This window comes from Lactuca sativa, chromosome 5 (assembly GCF_002870075.4).
Source record: "Lactuca sativa cultivar Salinas chromosome 5, Lsat_Salinas_v11, whole genome shotgun sequence".
Classification (NCBI taxonomy): Eukaryota; Viridiplantae; Streptophyta; class Magnoliopsida; order Asterales; family Asteraceae; genus Lactuca; species Lactuca sativa.
In genome coordinates this window covers 20,149,870-20,171,057 of record NC_056627.2, presented here as the reverse complement: position 1 = coordinate 20,171,057, position 21,188 = coordinate 20,149,870, and the positions used below count along the sequence as shown (strand labels likewise).

The 21,188-nt window shown below is 39.1% G+C and overlaps 4 non-coding genes across 4 annotated transcripts; all 4 read left to right on the top strand.

The window, feature by feature from the left end:
• The first annotated feature begins 523 nt into the window (after positions 1-523).
• TRNAF-GAA (transfer RNA phenylalanine (anticodon GAA)) lies at positions 524-596 on the top strand. Its single transcript has one exon. It is a non-coding gene; the product is annotated as a tRNA-Phe (tRNA).
• A 1,972-nt stretch (positions 597-2,568) lies between these two features.
• TRNAF-GAA (transfer RNA phenylalanine (anticodon GAA)) lies at positions 2,569-2,641 on the top strand. Its single transcript has one exon. It is a non-coding gene; the product is annotated as a tRNA-Phe (tRNA).
• Positions 2,642-4,613: 1,972 nt separating this feature from the next.
• Positions 4,614-4,686, top strand: TRNAF-GAA (transfer RNA phenylalanine (anticodon GAA)). Its single transcript has one exon. It is a non-coding gene; the product is annotated as a tRNA-Phe (tRNA).
• Positions 4,687-9,728: 5,042 nt separating this feature from the next.
• On the top strand, positions 9,729-9,801 carry TRNAF-AAA (transfer RNA phenylalanine (anticodon AAA)). The gene has a single exon. It is a non-coding gene; the product is annotated as a tRNA-Phe (tRNA).
• The last annotated feature ends 11,387 nt before the right edge of the window (positions 9,802-21,188 follow it).

Here is a 21,188-nt window from a genome sequence, read left to right as displayed (position 1 = left end):
AAAAATGGGGTTTCAAATGCATCAGATTTAAGAAAAAATGCTAGCTTTATAAGTATGTATGATATAGATAGATAATGATCCTAGTCTAATGGGTCCGGCTTAAATGAGCGTAAAAAGCTCAAACCATGAAACCAAATCGGAGCCAAACGTTAGTAACGGTTTGGTTTGGTTCGGTTTTAATTTTCAATGGTTTGGCTTTGGTTTTCGATTGACAAAAACCGTTACTAACGGTTTGGCATTGGTTTGACATAAAACCGAAAAAACCGGACCGTGAACACCCCTAGTTACTAATGTTACTAATACATCAATGTGTGATGTATTATTTTTACCGTTGTTATAACGAAAGAACAGAAGATGGGATAACTCAGTTGGGAGAGCGTCAGACTGAAGATCTGAAGGCCACGTGCACCTTCACCGCATTTTATTTTTTACATTTTACAACTCTAGTCTTCATCCTGGTTTTGAATTGACTATTATGGTTATTCTTAGGATTTATATAATCTTAGAATAAAAAAGAACAATAGCGGGGATAGCTCAGTTGGGAGAGCGTCAGACTGAAGATCTGAAGGTCACGTGTTCGATCCACGTTCACCGCATTTTTATTTCTTCAATAATACAACCTCCTCGTATTTCTTCATTAAAAGCTCAGTTTTCTGTGTTGCTCAGATGTTCTATATATTAGGGATGGTTTATTTTTTTGTTTTCTTCATTTTTTACTTTAAACAACTCAAATAACAACAAAATCTCCGATGAGAAACAAACAAGCTATAAGCGGCCTAGGCTAAGTAACAGTGAAGCTGACATAAATATAAACAAGGACTACAAGCGTTGAAAGCATGATGTCAGGATAAATAATATAATTATAATGAAAAGATAGGTTTTACAAGTTAGGTAAGTCATCGATGGAACATATGTTAGCTGCTGAGGTTGAAATTTATGGTCAACTTTCAAGTTGGTTTACCAGGTCTTAAGTGAGTCCTATTCGTAAGGATATGGTGGGTAGAGTTTTCAATAATCACGTATGCAACGTATCCTTTTTCATGTAGTAAAAATCTTAAATTTTCCCTTTAAGCATCAATATTATATACTTGCATCATGGCATAGAACATTTCATTCTGCACTTTAACTCCTTTAATACTTGTTCAATGTTTCACAGTATCTCCTTATCTATTAGAACATTCTCTAGTTATCATCATCATGAATCAAAAACTTGTACTTAGTACATAGGTACATGTATACCTTCATGCTTGACACCTTGCACCTCTTATTCATTTCTTGTTATAACATCTACAATGATGTATAGTTTAAATGGATTTTTGGATAATGTGAAATGAGTAATTGTCTTTAAATAGATTAAACATGATCATAGTTGAATGGCGTTGGCATTTAATTAATATGAAATTCAATGACCATTGAAGTTTTCATGGTCATTGAAATGTTCAACGAATATATGTAGACGTTGGTTCAAATCAGAACAATTATGTAATTAAGAACGCAGGAAAAAATATGAACTATATAATTCATTTTGCATCAAAAAGAACAATAGCGGGGATAGCTTAGTTGGGAGAGCATCAGACTGAAGATCTGAAGGTCACGTGTTAGATCCACGTTCACCGCATTTTTATTTCTTCAATAATACAACCTCCTCGTATTTTTTCATTAAAAGCTCAGTTTTGTGTGTTGCTCGGATGTTCTATATTTTAAGGATGATTTATTTTTTTTGTTTTCTTCATTTTTTACTTTAAACATCTCAAATAACAACAAAATCTCCGATGAGAAACAAACAAGCTATAAGCGGCCTAGGCTAAGTAACAGTGAAGCTGACATAAATATAAACAAGGTCTACAAGCTTTGAAAGCTTGATGTCGGGATAAATAATATAATTATAATGAAAAGACAGGTTTTACAAGTTAGGTAAGTCATTGATGGAACATATGTTAGCTGTTGAGGTTGAAATTTGTGGTCAACTTTCAAGTTGGTTTACCAGGTCTTAAGTGAGTCCTATTCGTAAGGATATGGTGGGTAGAGTTTTCAATAATCACGTATGCAATGTATCTTTTTTCATGTAGTAAAAATCTTAAATTTTCCATTTAAGCATCAATATTATATACTTGCATCATGGCATCGAACATTTCATTCTGCACTTTAACTCCTTTAATACTTCTTCAATGTTTCATAGTATCTCCTTATCTATTAGAACATTCTCTAGTTATCATCATCATGAATCAAAAACATGTACTTAGTACATAGGTACATGTATACCTTCATGCTTGACACCTTGCACCTCTTATTCATTTCTTGTTATAACATCTATAATGATGTATAGGTTAATTGAATTTTTGGATAATGTGAAATGAGTAATTGTCTTTAAATAGATTAAACATGATCATAGTTGGATGGCGTTGGCATTTAATTAATATGAAATTCAATGACCATTGAACTGTTCATGGTCATTGATATGTTCAATGAATATATGTAGACTTTGGTTCAAATCAGAACAATTATGTAATTAAGAACGCAGGAAAAAATATGAACTATATAATTCATTTTGCATCAAAAAGAACAATAGCGGGGATAGCTCAGTTGGGAGAGCGTCAGACTGAAGATCTGAAGGTCACGTGTTCGATCCACGTTCACCGCATTTTTATTTCTTCAATAATACAACCTCCTCGTATTTTTTCATTAAAAGCTCAGTTTTGTGTGTTGCTCGGATGTTCTATATATTAGGGATGATTTATTTTTTTTGTTTTCTTCATTTTTTACTTTAAACATCTCAAATAACAACAAAATCTCCAATGAGAAACAAACAAGCTATAAGCGGCCTAGGCTAAGTAACAGTGAAGCTGACATAAATATAAACAAGGACTACAAGCTTTGAAAGCTTGATGTCGGGATAAATAATATAATTATAATGAAAAGACAGGTTTTACAAGCTAGGTAAGTCATCGATGGAACATATGTTAGCTGCTGAGGTTGAAATTTGTGGTCAACTTTCAAGTTGGTTTACCAGGTCTTAAGTGAGTCCTATTCGTAAGGATATGGTGGGTAGAGTTTTCAATAATCACGTATGCAACGTATATTTTTTCATGTAGTAAAAATCCTAAATTTTCCATTTAAGCATCAATATTATATACTTGCATCATGGCATAGAACATTTCATTCTGCACTTTAACTCTTTTAATACTTGTTCAATGTTTCATAGTATCTCCTTATCTATTAGAACATTCTCTAGTTATCATCATCATGAATCAAAAACTTGTACTTAGTACATAGGTACATGTATACCTTCATGCTTGACACCTTGCACCTCTTATTCATTTCTTGTTATAACATCTACAATGATGTATAGTTTAAATGGATTTTTGGATAATGTGAAATGAGTAATTGTCTTTAAATAGATTAAACATGATCATAGTTGAATGGCGTTGGCATTTAATTAATATGAAATTCAATGACCATTGAAGTTTTCATGGTCATTGAAATGTTCAACGAATATATGTAGACGTTGGTTCAAATCAGAACAATTATGTAATTAAGAACGCATGAAAAAATCTGAACTATATAATTCATTTTGCATCAAAAAGAAAAATAGCGGGGATACCTCAGTTAAGAGAGCGTCAGACTGAAGATCTGAAGGTCACGTGTTCGATCCACGTTCACCGCATTTTTATTTCTTCAATAATACAACCTCCTCATATTTCTTCATTAAAATCTTAGTTTTGTGTGTTGCTCGGATGTTCTATATATTAGGGATGATTTATTTTTTTGTTTTCTTCATATTTTTACTTTAAACAACACAAATAGCAAGAAACTCTCCGATGAGAATCAAACAAACTATAAGCGGGCTTGGATAAGTAACAGTGAAGCTGACATAAATATAAAAAGGACTTCAAGCTTTGAAAGCATGATGTCGGGATAAATAATATAATTATAATGAAAAGACAGGTTTTACAAGTTAGGTAAGTCATCGATGGAACATATGTTAGCTGTTGAGGTTGAAATTTGTGGTCAACTTTCAAGTTGGTTTACCAGGTCTTAAGTGAGTCCTATTCGTAAGGATATGGTGGGTAGAGTTTTCAATAATCACGTATGCAATGTATCTTTTTTAATGTAGTAAAAATCTTAAATTTTCCATTTAAGCATCAATATTATATACTTGCATCATGGCATTGAACATTTCATTCTGCACTTTAACTCCTCTAATATTTCTTCAATGTTTCATAGTATCTCCTTATCTATTAGAACATTCTCTAGTTATCATCATCATGAATCAAAAGCTTGTACTTAGTACATAGGTACATGTATACCTTCATGCTTGACAGCTTGCACCTCTTATTCATTTCTTGTTATAACATCTACAATGATGTATAGGTTAATTGAATTTTTGGATAATGTGAAATGAGTAATTGTCTTTAAATAGATTAAACATGATCATAGTTGGATGGCGTTGGCATTTAATTAATATGAAATTCAATGACCATTGAAGTGTTCATGGTCATTGATATGTTCAATGAATATATGTAGACTTTGGTTCAAATCAGAACAATTATGTAATTAAGAACGCAGGAAAAAATATGAACTATATAATTCATTTTGCATCAAAAAGAACAATAGCGGGGATAGCTCAGTTGGGAGAGCGTCAGACTGAAGATCTGAAGGTCACGTGTTCGATCCACGTTCACCGCATTTTTATTTCTTCGATAATACAACCTCCTCGTATTTTTTCATTAAAAGCTCAGTTTTGTGTGTTGCTCGGATGTTCTATATATTAGGGATGATTTATTTTTTTTGTTTTCTTCATTTTTTACTTTAAACATCTCAAATAACAACAAAATCTCCAATGAGAAACAAACAAGCTATAAGCGGCCTAGGCTAAGTAACAGTGAAGCTGACATAAATATAAACAAGGACTACAAGCTTTGAAAGCTTGATGTCGGGATAAATAATATAATTATAATGAAAAGACAGGTTTTACAAGCTAGGTAAGTCATCGATGGAACATATGTTAGCTGCTGAGGTTGAAATTTGTGGTCAACTTTCAAGTTGGTTTACCAGGTCTTAAGTGAGTCCTATTCGTAAGGATATGGTGGGTAGAGTTTTCAATAATCACGTACGCAATGTATCTTTTTTCATGTAGTAAAAATCTTAACTTTTCCATTTAAGCATCAATATTATATACTTGCATCATGGCATTGAACATTTCATTCTGCACTTTAACTCCTTTAATACTTCTTCAATGTTTCATAGTATCTCCTTATCTATTAGAACATTCTCTAGTTATCATCATCATGAATCAAAAACTTGTACTTAGTACATAGGTACTTGTATACCTTCATGCTTGACACCTTGCACCTCTTATTCATTTCTTGTTATAACATCTACAATGATGTATAGGTTAATTGAATTTTTGGATAATGTGAAATGAGTAATTGTCTTTAAATAGATTAAACATGATCATAGTTGGATGGCGTTGGCATTTAATTAATATGAAATTCAATGACCATTGAAGTGTTCATGGTCATTGATATGTTCAATGAATATATGTAGACTTTGGTTCAAATCAGAACAATTATGTAATTAAGAACGCAGGAAAAAATATGAACTATATAATTCATTTTGCATCAAAAAGAACAATAGCGGGGATAGCTTAGTTGGGAGATTATCAGACTGAAGATCTGAAGGTCACGTGTTAGATCCACGTTCACCGCATTTTTATTTCTTCAATAATACAACCTCCTCGTATTTTTTCATTAAAAGCTCAGTTTTGTGTGTTGCTCGGATGTTCTATATTTTAAGGATGATTTATTTTTTTGTTTTCTTCATTTTTTACTTTAAACATCTCAAATAACAACAAAATCTCCGATGAGAAACAAACAAGCTATAAGCGGCCTAGGCTAAGTAACAGTGAAGCTGACATAAATATAAACAAGGTCTACAAGCTTTGAAAGCTTGATGTCGGGATAAATAATATAATTATAATGAAAAGACAGGTTTTACAAGTTAGGTAAGTCATTGATGGAACATATGTTAGCTGCTGAGGTTGAAATTTGTGGTCAACTTTCAAGTTGGTTTACCAGGTCTTAAGTGAGTCCTATTCGTAAGGATATGGTGGGTAGAGTTTTCAATAATCACGTATGCAATGTATCTTTTTTCATGTAGTAAAAATCTTAAATTTTCCATTTAAGCATCAATATTATATACTTGCATCATGGCATTGAACATTTCATTCTGCACTTTAACTCCTTTAATACTTCTTCAATGTTTCATAGTATCTCCTTATCTATTAGAACATTCTCTAGTTATCATCATCATGAATCAAAAACATGTACTTAGTACATAGGTACATGTATACCTTCATGCTTGACACCTTGCACCTCTTATTCATTTCTTGTTATAACATCTATAATGATGTATAGGTTAATTGAATTTTTGGATAATGTGAAATGATTAATTGTCTTTAAATAGATTAAACATGATCATAGTTGGATGGCGTTGGCATTTAATTAATATGAAATTCAATGACCATTGAAGTGTTCATGGTCATTGATATGTTCAATGAATATATGTAGACTTTGGTTCAAATCAGAACAATTATGTAATTAAGAACGCAGGAAAAAATATGAACTATATAATTCATTTTGCATCAAAAAGAACAATAGCGGGGATAGCTCAGTTGGGAGAGCGTCAGACTGAAGATCTGAAGGTCATGTGTTCGATCCACGTTCACCGCATTTTTATTTCTTCAATAATACAACCTCCTCGTATTTTTTCATTAAAAGCTCAGTTTTGTGTGTTGCTCGGATGTTCTATATATTAGGGATGATTTATTTTTTTTGTTTTCTTCATTTTTTACTTTAAACATCTCAAATAACAACAAAATCTCCAATGAGAAACAAACAAGCTATAAGCGGCCTAGGCTAAGTAACAGTGAAGCTGACATAAATATAAACAAGGACTACAAGCTTTGAAAGCTTGATGTCGGGATAAATAATATAATTATAATGAAAAGACAGGTTTTACAAGCTAGGTAAGTCATCGATGGAACATATGTTAGCTGCTGAGGTTGAAATTTGTGGTCAACTTTCAAGTTGGTTTACCAGGTCTTAAGTGAGTCCTATTCGTAAGGATATGGTGGGTAGAGTTTTCAATAATCACGTATGCAACGTATCTTTTTTCATGTAGTAAAAATCTTAAATTTTCCATTTAAGCATCAATATTATATACTTGCATCATGGCATAGAACATTTCATTCTGCACTTTAACTCCTTTAATACTTGTTCAATGTTTCATAGTATCTCCTTATCTATTAGAACATTCTCTAGTTATCATCATCATGAATCAAAAACTTGTACTTAGTACATAGGTACATGTATACCTTCATGCTTGACACCTTGCACCTCTTATTCATTTCTTGTTATAACATCTACAATGATGTATAGTTTAAATGGATTTTTGGATAATGTGAAATGAGTAATTGTCTTTAAATAGATTAAACATGATCATAGTTGAATGGCGTTGGCATTTAATTAATATGAAATTCAATGACCATTGAAGTTTTCATGGTCATTGAAATGTTCAACGAATATATGTAGACGTTGGTTCAAATCAGAACAATTATGTAATTAAGAACGCATGAAAAAATCTGAACTATATAATTCATTTTGCATCAAAAAGAAAAATAGCGGGGATACCTCAGTTAAGAGAGCGTCAGACTGAAGATCTGAAGGTCACGTGTTAGATCCACGCTCACCGCATTTTTATTTCTTCAATAATACAACCTCCTCGTATTTTTTCATTAAAAGCTCAGTTTTGTGTGTTGCTCGGATGTTCTATATATTAGGGATGATTTATTTTTTTTGTTTTCTTCATTTTTTACTTTAAACATCTCAAATAACAACAAAATCTCCAATGAGAAACAAACAAGCTATAAGCGGCCTAGGCTAAGTAACAATGAAGCTGACATAAATATAAACAAGGACTACAAGCTTTGAAAGCTTGATGTCGGGATAAACAATATAATTATAATGAAAAGACAGGTTTTACAAGCTAGGTAAGTCATCGATGGAACATATGTTAGCTGCTGAGGTTGAAATTTGTGGTCAAGTTTCAAGTTGGTTTACCAGGTCTTAAGTGAGTCCTATTCGTAAGGATATGGTGGGTAGAGTTTTCAATAATCACGTACGCAATGTATCTTTTTTCATGTAGTAAAAATCTTAACTTTTCCATTTAAGCATCAATATTATATACTTGCATCATGGCATTGAACATTTCATTCTGCACTTTAACTCCTTTAATACTTCTTCAATGTTTCATAGTATCTCCTTATCTATTAGAACATTCTCTAGTTATCATCATCATGAATCAAAAACTTGTACTTAGTACATAGGTACTTGTATACCTTCATGCTTGACACCTTGCACCTCTTATTCATTTCTTGTTATAACATCTACAATGATGTATAGGTTAATTGAATTTTTGGATAATGTGAAATGAGTAATTGTCTTTAAATAGATTAAACATGATCATAGTTGGATGGCGTTGGCATTTAATTAATATGAAATTCAATGACCATTGAAGTGTTCATGGTCATTGAAATGTTCAATGAATATATGTAGACTTTGGTTCAAATCAGAACAATTATGTAATTAAGAACGCAGGAAAAAAATATGAACTATATAATTCATTTTGCATCAAAAAGAACAATAGCGGGGATAGCTTAGTTGGGAGAGCATCAGACTGAAGATCTGAAGGTCACGTGTTAGATCCACGTTCACCGCATTTTTATTTCTTCAATAATACAACCTCCTCGTATTTTTTCATTAAAAGCTCAGTTTTGTGTGTTGCTCGGATGTTCTATATTTTAAGGATGATTTATTTTTTTTGTTTTCTTCATTTTTTACTTTAAACATCTCAAATAACAACAAAATCTCCGATGAGAAACAAACAAGCTATAAGCGGCCTAGGCTAAGTAACAGTGAAGCTGACATAAATATAAACAAGGTCTACAAGCTTTGAAAGCTTGATGTCGGGATAAATAATATAATTATAATGAAAAGACAGGTTTTACAAGTTAGGTAAGTCATTGATGGAACATATGTTAGCTGCTGAGGTTGAAATTTGTGATCAACTTTCAAGTTGGTTTACCAGGTCTTAAGTGAGTCCTATTCGTAAGGATATGGTGGGTAGAGTTTTCAATAATCACGTATGCAATGTATCTTTTTTCATGTAGTAAAAATCTTAAATTTTCCATTTAAGCATCAATATTATATACTTGCATCATGGCATTGAACATTTCATTCTGCACTTTAACTCCTTTAATACTTCTTCAATGTTTCATAGTATCTCCTTATCTATTAGAACATTCTCTAGTTATCATCATCATGAATCAAAAACATGTACTTAGTACATAGGTACATGTATACCTTCATGCTTGACACCTTGCACCTCTTATTCATTTCTTGTTATAACATCTATAATGATGTATAGGTTAATTGAATTTTTGGATAATGTGAAATGAGTAATTGTCTTTAAATAGATTAAACATGATCATAGTTGGATGGCGTTGGCATTTAATTAATATGAAATTCAATGACCATTGAAGTGTTCATGGTCATTGATATGTTCAATGAATATATGTAGACTTTGGTTCAAATCAGAACAATTATGTAATTAAGAACGCAGGAAAAAATATGAACTATATAATTCATTTTGCATCAAAAAGAACAATAGCGGGGATAGCTCAGTTGGGAGAGCGTCAGACTAAAGATCTGAAGGTCACGTGTTAGATCCACGTTCACCGCATTTTTATTTCTTCAATAATACAACCTCCTCGTATTTTTTCTTTAAAAGCTCAGTTTTGTGTGTTGCTCGGATGTTCTATATATTAGGGATGATTTATTTTTTTTGTTTTCTTCATTTTTTACTTTAAACATCTCAAATAACAACAAAATCTCCGATGAGAAACAAACAAGCTATAAGCGGCCTAGGCTAAGTAACAGTGAAGCTGACATAAATATAAACAAGGACTACAAGCTTTGAAAGCTTGATGTCGGGATAAATTGTAACAGCCCGGAATCTCAGGTATTGTTAAATTATGTTTTTGGGTGAGTTAAGAGGGGACTCGGCGAGTCGGAGCCTAGACTCGCCGAGTAGGATCGCAGACTTGGTCGCGGGTTCGCGACTGGACTCGACGAGTCCGATATGGACTCGGCGAGTCTACGCTGTTTAGCGAAAACCCTAACCGTTCAGGTTTGGGTCGTATATAATGCACTTATAGGCCGTCATTGTCCGTCTTTAGTCGACTGAGAAGAACCCTAAACGGCTGTGGGCGTCTAGAGCAAGAGTGAAGGATATTAGGGCTTTGAAGAAATTGTTGTGCAAGGAGGAGAAGAGTTTTGGCTAAAGGAACATCAAGGGATTCGAGTTCTGCGGTTTGGAGACACAGTGAGGGCATATTTCAGGTAATATTTCAGATTCCTTTCTGTTATGTTGATGTGTGCATGGATTTAGGGTTTATGGAACCCATTTGGTGATTAGATGAATTAGTACCTTGTTACCCAACGACTATAATCCTGTATTAGGACCTTTAGAGGTCCAGAAGGTCCCATGCTTGTGTATTTCGGGACGAAACTTATCTCAGGAAGCAGTTTGATCGACTGCATGGCGTGGACTCGCCGAGTCCGATGAGCAGACTCGGCGAGTAGCTTGGAGATTGTCTGGAACTCGTCGAGCTGTTCTTCAGACTCGGCGAGTGGAGTCGGGGTGGCCCCGCGATTCTTCCACAAGGATCTCGTCGAGTCAAGAGGGATACTCGACGAGTAGAAAGGGAACATCAGGGGAAGTCAGGGAGGACGTCTAGACTCGCCGAGTCGCCATGGCACTCGCCGAGTCCGGTCGAGTTGACCGTTGACCGTTGACCGTTGACCAGAGTTGACCTAAGTCTGCCTCTTTAGGGATAGTCACACTTATAAGGTATAAGTGTTAATGAGAGATATGTGATGTTATAGGGAGGTTGTAGCTCGTCGGATTGTGCACGAGTGACTTCAGGATTTGCTAGCTTTCAGCATTTACGAGGTGAGTCTTCTCACTATACTGTACCCGGAAGGGTTTGACTGTGTGACCGGAAGGTCAGATATGATATGTGATATGTATGCTATATGTGGTAAGTTATTTGTTATATGTGTTATGTATGTCATGGGCTGGAAGGCGATTATATTATGGGCCGGAAGGCAATATGTTATGGGCCGGAAGGCGATATGTTGTGTGATGGACCGGAAGGTCGGCGTGGGTAGGACCGGAAGGTTTACCCAGCAGGGACGGAAGTCCCCTGAGACGCATGGACCGGAAGGTCAGGGCCTGGAAAGGCGTATGTGCGTAAGTTGTATATTGGGGAACTCACTAAGCATTTATGCTTATAGTTGTTTATGTATGTGTTTCAGGTACTAGCGAGGACCGTGGGAAGACGCCGGCGTGATCGATACACACTGGAGAATGTTTTTATGATCTTGGGATTTTGACTATTTGTATTTGATAGAATACTCAAACTCTTTATGCCTTGTTTTGAATGGAAATACTTTATTTTTAAAAAACGAAAATTTGTTTGAAAATTTGAGTTGTTACAATTGGTATCAGAGCCTTGGTTTGAGGGATTCGGGTGCACCTTCGGGAGTAACTGAACTCAAACCGAGGATTTGAGGAAAACTTTTTAAATAAAGGCATAAACTTTGGTAAATGGTTGTGTGGTAAGCAAGAAAGAAGCAGTGTGTACGATCAGTCAGCGCCCGAACGGTAAAGATCCCCAAAATACCTTACAATGTTATATGATATAATTTTTTATGCATGCTAGAAGACTAGGTATTCATGATAGGACTAGAGTGGCCTGATTTGTGATGCCTTAGTCTAGGGAAGTTTGCCGATATGAGATGCTTTGCTAGTATGCGGGTAGATAGTGCATATCAGAAGTAGAGTATTCACTATCCGGGGTTTGGGGAGGAAGACTTGGGATGAATGCTGATGCGGTGTGGTCGGTAGTATTGGGCCCGTACTACCGAAGACACCGGGTCAGTGGGAGACCCAAGTACGAATCCCTGGATATCGGAGACTGAGTAGGGTTGCGTTATCGAGTGCAAATACACTCGATGGAGTCTCTGATAGTTTTATGTTGTATTTCAGAGACATCATGGTTAGACCACGCCACGGAGCGAGTACGAGCGGTGTGAGTGACGAGGAGATTCGTCAGATGATTCACGAGGAGGTAGCGGCGGCGATCCGGGCTGAGATCCCGGAGATGTTTGGGTCTATTAAGACCACCCTGATGGAGACATTCGATGAGCGGTACGCCGCATTGACTGAGGCTGCAACCGCTGCAGCTACCGCAGCTGTGGCCGCTGCTAGGCCACAGGGGGGTGACTCGTTGCTGTTCCGAGAGTTCAGCAACACGAAGCCACCGGAGTTCGATGGGACGCAGGATCCGATTGCTGCGATGAGGTGGATCGCGGACATAGAGGGGTGCTTCTACACTTGTTCATGCCCGGAGCACCTGAGGGTACGGTTCGCTTTGAACCAGCTCCGTCTGGGAGCGAAGGACTGGTGGAAGTTCGTGACGGCGAACTTCACTTTGGCAGAGACTACAGCGGTGACATGGGAGGGGTTTACTGCCATGTTCAGGGATGAGTACGTTCCCCCGGTGGAGCGGGAACGATTGGTTCAGGAGTTCTTAACCCTCAAGCAGGGTACAGATTCGGTGGCGGCGATCACGCGGAAGTTTCATGAGAGGGCGATGTTTTGCCCCGAGCTGGTGTCCACAGAGCAGGCTCGGATGAGCCGGTACTTGGGTGTCTTGAGGAGGGATATCCGGGAGTTTGTGTCAAACTCCACTTACCATACTTTTGCGGAGCTTCAGGCGAATGCCAGGAAGCGCGAGATCGAGTTGGAGACCCAGGCCAGGGAGGAGGCCGAGTCTCAGCGGGTGGACCGGCGACCGGCTCAGTCCCAACCGGCAGCCAAGCGGATAAAGTCCGCCGATTCGAGGACAGGAGGTTCGAAGGGTCGCACTTGCGGGAAGTGCGGCAAGAGTCATGATGGGGTATGTCGATCTGGTGCTTGCTACAAGTGTGGCAAGGAGGGGCACATTGCTAGGAAGTGCCCCAAGGGATTGACGGTTTGCTTTCATTGCAACCAGACTGGCCATAGGAAGGCCGAGTGCCCTCAACTTCTTCAGGGATCTGCACCTGCTACCGGAGCTACTGCGACTCGACCGGTGAAGGCCGAGGCCCCGAGGGCTCGGGGAAGAGCCTTTCAGCTGACTGCGGAGGAGGTCCGCGCTGCGCCCGATGTCGTGGCAGGTATGTTGTAATTCATGTATTTATTTTAATGTCGAGATGTTATGCTTATGTTATTATATGCGTAGGTACTTTCCTTGTGAACTCTGTGCCTGCCTTAGTGTTATTTGACTCGGGTGCGAGTAGGTCCTTTGTGTCCTTAGCCTTTAGTCAGCATATCAGTGCTAGTCGTGAGTCGTTGAGTCGACCTTTGAGAGTTTCTATAGCTGACGAGAAAGTGATCTGTGCTAGAGATTTTCGGGGTTGAATTCCCGATTGACCTGATTCCTATTGCGATGGGTGATGTCTGTGTTATCGTGGGCATGGACTGGTTGAGCCGATTCGGCGCTGTCATCGACTGTGAGCGTCAGTTGGTGACTATACGAAACCATAGTGGGGGAGTTCTTTCGGTGTACGGCGAGGGTACCCGTTCGGGATCAGCTTTTTGTTCGGCCACTAGGGCGAGGCAGTGTCTACAGCAGGGCTGTAAGGGTTTTGTGGCGTATGTGATGGATACGCAGATGGTTTCCGAGAGACCGAAGTCAGTTGAGGAGGTCCCTGTGGTGCGTGAGTTTCCAGATGTTTTTCCCGAGGAGCTGCCGGGAGTACCTCCTGTGAGGCAAGTAGAGTTTGGTATCGATCTGGTTCTGGGGGCCGCGCCTATTGCTAAAGTGCCTTATCGTCTTGCACCTCCAGAGATGCAAGAGTTGTCCTTGCAGCTCCAGGAGTTGCTGGGGAAGGGATTCATTCGGCCGAGCAGCTCGCCGTGGGGAGCACCTATTCTATTCGTCAAGAAGAAGGATGGTTCACACCGGATGTGCATTGATTACTGGGAGTTGAACAAGTTGACGGTCAAGAACCGTTACCCGTTACCGAGGATCGATGACTTATTCGATCAGTTGCAGGGAGCGTCTTGGTTTTCCAAGATCGATCTGAGGTCAGGGTACCATCAGGTGAGGGTGCGGGATGGGGATGTCCATAAGACAGCGTTTAGGACGCGATATGGGCATTATGAGTTTGTGGTGATGCCTTTCGGGCTCACCAATGCCCCGGCTGTGTTCATGGATCTCATGAACAGGGTATGCAGGCCGATGTTGGATCGATCAGTGATTGTATTTATCGACGACATTCTGGTGTATTCTAGATCTAGAGAGCAGCATGAGGAGCATTTGAGGGAGGTCCTCGAGGTATTGAGGTCAGAGAAGCTTTATGCAAAGTTCTCCAAATGTGACTTCTGGTTGCGGGAGGTCCAATTTCTAGGACATGTTGTTAATCAGAAAGGGATATTGGTCGATCCGGCCAAGGTTGAGGCGGTGATGAGTTGGGAAGTGCCGAAGTCACCTTCTGAGATCAGGAGCTTCCTTGGGTTGGCAGGGTATTATCGGAGATTTATCAAGGATTTCTCCAAGATTGCAGTGCCACTCACCAGATTGACCCGGAAGGGTGTTGCATTCTCATGGGGGCCCGAGCAGCAGACCTCCTTTGAGACACTCCGCTAGAGATTGTGCGAAGCCCCGGTATTAGCCCTCCCGGAAGGGATGGAAGATTTTGTAGTATATTGCGACGCATCGATTTCGGGACTGGGTGCAGTGTTGATGCAGAGGGGTCATGTGATAGCGTATGCGTCGAGGCAGCTGAAGCCTCATGAGGCGAGATATCCCACGCATGATTTAGAGTTGGGGGCAGTAGTATTCGCTCTCAAGATTTGGCGTCACTACCTGTATGGGGTTCGATGTACAATATATACGGACCATAAGAGCTTGAAGTATTTGATGGATCAGCCCAACCTAAATATGCGTCAGAGGAGGTGGTTGGATGTGGTCAAGGATTATGATTGTGAGATCCTGTACCACCCAGGTAAGGCTAATGTGGTAGCCGACGCGTTGAGCCGCAAAGCGGAGAGCACTCCATTGCGAGATCTATGCTTGAGACTGACTGTGATGACTCCTGTATTGGATGCTATTCGTGGGGCACAGGCTGAAGCTGTGCGACCGGAAATGCAGAAGAAAGAGCGGGTTGTGGGGTTAATTTCAGAGTTCGTTAAGGATGGGCGAGGGCTTATGACATTTCAGGGTCGGATTTGGGTACCGTTTGTGGGCGGGACGCGTATTACTTTGATGGAAGAGGCTCATAGATCGAAATTCTCGATCCATCCCGGTGCTACGAAGATGTATTTGGACTTGAGGAAAGAGTATTGGTGGCCCTGCATGAAGAGGGACGTTGCATGGTTCGTTGAGAGGTGCTTGACCTGCCGTAGGGTTAAGGCTGAGCACCAGAGACCGCACGGCAAGTTACAGCCATTGGAGATCCCCGAGTGGAAGTGGGAACAAATCACTATGGATTTCATCACCAAATTGCCGAGGACTGCCAGGGGAGTTGATGCAATTTGGGTGATTGTGGATAGGTTGACGAAGAGTGTACACTTCCTTGCCATCAGTGAGAGTTCTTCAGCGGAGAAGTTGGCGGAGATATATGTGAGAGAGGTAGTATCTCGGCATGGGGTACCGATCTCGATTGTTTCAGACCGTGATGTGCGTTTCACTTCCAGGTTCTGGAAGAAATTTCATGAGGAGCTGGGTACTAAATTGCATTTTAGTACCGCATACCATCCCCAGACAGACGGTCAGAGCGAGCGGACGATTCAGACGCTGGAGGACATGCTCCGGGCGTGTGTGTTAGACTTCGGGGGTAGTTGGGATGCGTATTTACCTTTGGCAGAGTTTTCCTACAACAACAACCATCATTCGAGCATTGGTATGCCACCTTTTGAGCTGTTGTATGGTAGGAGATGTCGGACCCCCATTTGCTGGGGAGAGGTGGGACAGAGAGTGATGGGCAGCACGGAGATCGTGCTTTAGACGACAGAGCAGATTCAGCAAGTTAGGCAGAGGTTATTGACTACCCAGAGCCGACAGAAGAGTTATGCAGACAGGCGCCGATCCGAGCTTGAATTTCAGGTCGGCGACTTCGTTCTCCTGAAGGTCTCCCCTTGGAAAGGAGTGATTCGATTCAGGAAGAGGGGCAAGTTGGGGCCCCGGTATATTGGGCCATTTCGTGTGATTGCAAGGATAGGCCGGGTAGCCTATCGGTTGGAGTTGCCAGCGGAGTTGGGACAGATCCACGACACTTTTCATGTGTCGCAATTGAGGAAGTGCATAGCCGATGAGTCGGCAGTGGTTCCATTGGAGGATATTCAGGTGGATGCGAGCCTGAATTATGCCGAGAGACCAGTGGCCATCAGGGATCGGAAGATCAAGGTTATGAGGAACAAGGAAGTACCTCTGGTGTTGGTTCAGTGGCAACACCGTAAGGGGTCGGAAATGACTTGGGAGCCGGAACGTGAGATGCGGGAGCAGCATCCGGAACTATTTTCAGAGTGAGACTTCGAGGGCGAAGTCTAATCCAAGTGGGGGAGAATTGTAACAGCCCGGAATCTCAGGTATTGTTAAATTATGTTTTTGGGTGAGTTACGAGGGGACTCGGCGAGTCGAAGCCTAGAGTCGCCGAGTAGGATCGCAGACTTGGTTGCGGGTTCGCGACTGGACTCGACGAGTCCGATATGGACTCGACGAGTCTACGCTGTTTAGCGAAAACCCTAACCGTTCAGGTTTGGGTCGTATATAATGCACTTATAGGCCGTCATTGTCCGTCTTTAGTCGACTGAGAAGAACCCTAAACGGCTGTGGGCGTCTAGAGCAAGAGTGAAGGATATTAGGGCTTTGAAGAAATTGTTGTGCAAGGAGGAGAAGAGTTTTGGCTAAAGGAACATCAAGGGATTCGAGTTCTGCGGTTTGGAGACACAGTGAGGGCATATTTCAGGTAATATTTCGGATTCCTTTCTGTTATGTTGATGTGTGCATGGATTTAGGGTTTATGGAACCCATTTGGTGATTAGATGAATTAGTACCTTGTTACCCAACGACTATAATCCTGTATTAGGACCTTTAGAGGTCCAGAAGGTCCCATGCTTGTGTATTTCGGGACGAAACTTATCTCAGGAAGCAGTTTGATCGACTGCATGGCGTGGACTCGCCGAGTCCGATGAGCAGACTCGGCGAGTAGCTTGGAGATTGTCTGGAACTCGTCGAGCTGTTCTTCAGACTCGGCGAGTGGAGTCGGGGTGGCCCCGCGATTCTTCCACAAGGATCTCGTCGAGTCAAGAGGGATACTCGACGAGTAGAAAGGGAACATCAGGGGAAGTCAGGGAGGACGTCTAGACTCGCCGAGTGGCCATGGCACTCGCCGAGTCCGGTCGAGTTGACCGTTGGCCGTTGACCATTGACCGTTGACCAGAGTTGACCTAAGTCTGCCTCTTTAGGGATAGTCACACTTATAAGGTATAAGTGTTAATGAGAGATATGTGATGTTATAGGGAGGTTGTAGCTCGTCGGATTGTGCACGAGTGACTTCAGGATTTGCGAGCTTTCAGCATTTACGAGGTGAGTCTTCTCACTATACTGTACCCGGAAGGGTTTGACTGTGTGACCGGAAGGTCAGATATGATATGTGATATGTATGCTATATGTGGTAAATTATTTGTTATATGTGTTATGTATGTCATGGGCCAGAAGGCGATTATATTATGGGCCGGAAGGCAATATGTTATGGGCCGGAAGGCGATATGCTGTGTGATGGACCGGAAGGTCGGCGTGGGTAGGACCGGAAGGTTTACCCAGCAGGGAAGGAAGTCCCCTGAGACGCATGGACCGGAAGGTCAGTGCCTGGAAAGGCGTATGTGCGTAAGTTGTATATTGGGGAACTCACTAAGCATTTATGCTTATAGTTGTTTATGTATGTGTTTCAGGTACTAGCGAGGACCGTGGGAAGGCGCCGGCGTGATCGATACACACTGGAGAATGTTTTTATGATCTTGGGATTTTGACTATTTGTATTTGATAGAATACTCAAACTCTTTATGCCTTGTTTTGAATGGAAATACTTTATTTTTAAAAAACGAAAATTTGTTTGAAAATTTGAGTTGTTACATAAATAATATAATTATAATGAAAAGACAGGTTTTACAAGTTAGGTAAGTCATCGATGGAACATATGTTAGCTGCTGAGGTTGAAATTTGTGGTCAACTTTCAAGTTGGTTTACCAGGTCTTAAGTGAGTCCTATTCGTAAGGATATGGTGGGTAGAGTTTTCAATAATCACGTATGCAATGTATCTTTTTTCATGTAGTAAAAGTCTTAAATTTTCCATTTAAGCATTAATATTATATACTTGCATCATGGCATTGAACATTTCATTCTGCACTTTAACTCCTCTAATATTTCTTCAATGTTTCATAGTATCTCCTTATCTATTAGAACATTCTCTAGTTAACATCATGATGAATCAAAAACTTGTACTTAGTACATAGGTACATGTATACCTTCATGCTTGACACCTTGCACCTCTTATTCATTTCTTGTTATAACATCTACAATGATGTATAGGTTAATTGAATGTTTGGATAATGTGAAATGAGAAATTGTCTTTAAATAGATTAAACATGATCATAGTTGGATGGCGTTGGCATTTAATTAATATGAAATTCAATGACCATTGAAGTGTTCATGGTCATTGATATGTTCAATGAATATATGTAGACTTTGGTTCAAATAAGAACAATTATGTAACTAAGAACGCAAGAAAAAATATGAACTATATAATTCATTTTGCATCAAAAAGAACAATAGCGGGGATAGCTCAGTTGGGAGAGCGTGAGACTGAAGATCTGAAGGTCACGTGTTAGATCCACGTTCACCACATTTTTATTTCTTCAATAATACAACCTCCTCGTATTTTTTCATTAAAAGCTCAGTTTTGTGTGTTACTCGGATGTTCTATATATTAGGGATGATTTATTTTTTTGTTTTCTTCATTTTTTACTTTAAACATCTCAAATCACAACAAAATCTCCGATGAGAAACAAACAAGCTATAAGCGGCCTAGGCTAAGTAACAGTGAAGCTGACATAAATATAAACAAGGACTACAAGCTTTGAAAGCTTGATGTCGGGATAAATAATATAATTATAATGAAAAGACAGGTTTTACAAGTTAGGTAAGTCATCGATGGAACATATGTTAGCTGCTGAGGTTGAAATTTGTGGTCAACTTTCAAGTTGGTTTACCAGGTCTTAAGTGAGTCCTATTCGTAAGGATATGGTGGGTAGAGTTTTCAATAATCACGTATGCAATGTATCTTTTTTCATGTAGTAAAAATCTTAAATTTACCATTTAAGCAACAATATTATATACTTGCATCATGGCATTAAACATTTCATTCTGCACTTTAACTTCTTTAATACTTCTTCAATGTTTCATAGTATCTCCTTATCTATTAGAACATTCTCTAGTTATCATCATCATGAATCAAAAACTTGTACTTAGTACATAGGTACTTGTATACCTTCATGCTTGTCACCTTGCACCTCTTATTCATTTCTTGTTATAACATCTACAATGATGTATAGGTTAATTGAATTTTTGGATAATGTGAAATGAGTAATTGTCTTTAAATAGATTAAACATGATCATAGTTGGATGGCGTTGGCATTTAATTAATATGAAATTCAATGACCATTGAAGTGTTCATGGTCATTGATATGTTCAATGAATATATGTAGACTTTGGTTCAAATCAGAACAATTATGTAATTAAGAACGCAGGAAAAAAATATGAACTATATAATTCATTTTGCATCAAAAAGAACAATAGCGGGGATAGCTCAGTTGGGAGAGCGTCAGACTGAAGATCTGAAGGTCACGTGTTAGATCCACGTTCACCGCATTTTTATTTCTTCAATAATACAACCTCCTCGTATTTCTTCATTAAAAGCTCAGTTTTGTGTGTTGCTCGGATGTTCTATATATTAGGGATGGTTTATTTTTTTGTTTTCTTCATTTTTTACTTTAAACAACTCAAATAACAACAAAATCTCCGATGAGAAACAAACAAGCTATAAGCGGCCTAGGCTATGTAACAGTGAAGCTGACATAAATATAAACAAGGACTACAAGTGTTGAAAGCATGATGTCAGGATAAATAATATAATTATAATGAAAAGATAGGTTTTACAAGTTAGGTAAGTCATCGATGGAACATATGTTAGCTGCAGAGGTTGAAATTTATGGTCAACTTTCAAGTTGGTTTACCAGGTCTTAAGTGAGTCCTATTCGTAAGGATATGGTGGGTAGAGTTTTCAATAATCATGTATGCAACGTATCTTGTTTCATGTAGTAAAAATCTTAAATTTTCCATTTAAGCATCAATATTATATACTTGCATCATGGCATAGAACATTTCATTCTGCACTTTAACTCCTTTAATACATCTTCAATGTTTCATAGTATCTCCTTATCTATTAGAACATTCTCTAGTTATCATCATCATGAATCAAAAACTTGTACTTAGTACATAGGTACATGTATACCTTCATGCTTGACACCTTGCACCTCTTATTCATTTCTTGTTATAACATCTACAATGATGTATAGTTTAAATGAATTTTTGGATAATGTGAAATGAGTAATTGTCTTTAAATAGATTAAACATAATCATAGTTGGATGGCGTTGGCATTTAATTAATATGAAATTCAATGACCATTGATGTAACATCCGGAATTTTAGGTATTTTATTATTCATTGAATTTCAAGTTTTATGGAAGAAATCGACGAGTTGATGCGTAGACTCACCGAGTAGAGACGCGAATCATTATCCGGGTGGATGGCTGGACTCGGCGAGTCGCCCCAAGGACTCGGTGAGTCCACACTGTTTAATGAAACCCTAATTCCTCGGGTTTAGGGCCTATTTAAAGGGCCTTATGGCTGTCATTTGCGACTACCAGACCCCAGAGAGAAACCCTAAGTGAGCTAGAGC